The following is a 2,201-nucleotide window of genomic DNA, read 5'->3' as shown; positions in this document are numbered from 1 at the left end:
AATCCATACCCCTGAGTGACATATACTGACCTAATCCCCTTTGTAGACAGTGCTAGGTCAACAGGAGAGCTTCTCGCATCAACATAGCTACCGTGTTGGCATAGGAGCATCTTCACTAAAGTGCTACAGTTGCACTGCTGTAGTGCTGTACGTGAAGACAAGCTCTAAGTTAAAATTTTGGGGAGCAGATGAGGCCACTAAGATTCATTATAGAAGAGTATTGTCTCAAGGTAGGGTTTTGTCTAGCCTGTATAGCTATACCAGCAAACCTTTCTAGCGTAGACTCATCTTATACCAACGAAGGAGTGCTTTTACAATAAAACTTCTCCCAGTTCCCCAAACAAAAAAGCTGTACCAGCAAAAGTATTTTTTTTTTTTGCCAGTATAACTACATCTATGCTAGGCTTTTTGCCAGCATAGACATGCTGTGAAAATATCAGACCCTTAAGCAACGTTAATATATTGACAAAAGTTTCAAGTGTAGACAAGGCATAAAAACCCTCTGTTGCTACAGAAGTGGCCAAATGAAACTCGGGCATTAATTTTAGAAGCAAGAGATATCGAAGATGCAATGAGAATGTTCGTGAGCCACAACTTTACCTTTACTGGAGGGATACTGGTACAGGAAAACAACAGTGGCTCCTAGTCTCAGGGTTGATCTGATTGGCATTTAGAGAACAGTCCTATGTGTTATAATCTATAAAAGCAGAGCTGTTAGAAAGCATAGATCTCTATAAACCAGCTGGGTTCTAGGTTCATTTATTTATGTACCCATTATCAGTGAATAATGATGAGGCCTCCTATAGACTGACTGCTTGTTAAGATTCTGTTCACTATAATCTAAACTTTATTGCTAAATGTAACACTTACTCATACTGTAATACCATGGTGTTTAGTCAGTTCAATTCAGTGAGATTTTATTGGTATGACAAGGTCTGCAAGTGTTGCCAAAGTGTAAAACAGAGGCAAAGCCCTCATTTATCTGTTAGAAGTAACAGAGAGCCATCCAGGATATGGCTTCATATTCTGTTTGAGGCTTGATCCTCTGTGTCCATTTCTGATCTGCTGGCAGGTTGCTGCATAGTGTGATGGCATCTCTCTCTTTTCTCCCAGGGTCAGGAGTGGTTTTACATCATTATTTTTTGATGGGACACCTTTTGACTTCTGAATACTTGAGAAAGTCTCTTCTCAGTCATATTTCAGACACTGGTACAGAAAGTACCTCCTGTCTCAATTTCTTCTGTTTCTCATTGGTTGCATAGTCTGTCTTCTGTGGGTATGGATCGCAAGATAGTTGAGAACACCAGATGGTGAGCTTTTTCAGAGTTTATGTTAACAAGAATAGGTTTCAGAGTGGTAGCTGTATTTGACAATATCAGCAAAAACAACAAGGAGTCCTTGTGGCACCTTAGAGACTAACAAATTTATTTGGGCAAAAGCTTTCGTGGGCTAAAACCCACTCCATCAGATGCATGGAGTGAAAAATACTGTAAGCAGTATATATATTACAGCACATGAAAAGATGGGAGTTGCCTTACCAAGGGGGGGGGGGGTCAGTGCTAATGAGGCCAATTCAATCAAGATGGAAGTGGCCTATTCTCAACAGTTGACAAGAAGAGGTGAATATCAACAGAGGGAAAATGGCTTTTTGTAGTGCTAACAAGGCCAATTCAATCAAGGTGGACATTGCCCGTTCCCAACAGTTGACAAGAAGGTGTGAATGTCAACAGAGGAAAAATTACTTTTTGTAGTGACCCAGCCACTCCCAATCTTTATTCAGGCCTAATTTGATGGTGTCTGGTTTGCAAATTAATTCCAGTTCTGCAGTTTCTCGTTGAAGTCTGTTTTTGAAGTTTTTTTGTTGAGGAATTGCCACTTTTAAGACTGTTATTGAGTTTCCAAGGAGATTAAAGTGCTCTCCTACTGGTTTTTGAATGTTATAATTCTTGATGTCTGATTTGTGTCCATTTATTCTTTTGGCCAATGTACATGGCAGAGGGTCATTGCTGGCAGATGATGGCATATATCACATTGGTAGATGTGCAGGTGAACGAGCCCCTGAGGGTGTGGCTGATGTGGTGAGGTCCTATGGATGGTGTCCCTTGAATAGATATGTGGACAGAGTTGGCAACAGGTTTTTTTGCAGGGATTGGTTCCTGGGTTAGTGTTTTTGTTATGTGGTGTGTAGTTGCTGGTGAGTA

This window comes from Dermochelys coriacea, chromosome 8, assembly GCF_009764565.3.
Source record: "Dermochelys coriacea isolate rDerCor1 chromosome 8, rDerCor1.pri.v4, whole genome shotgun sequence".
Lineage (NCBI taxonomy): Eukaryota > Metazoa > Chordata > Testudines > Dermochelyidae > Dermochelys > Dermochelys coriacea.
This window is presented reverse-complemented; position numbering follows the sequence as displayed.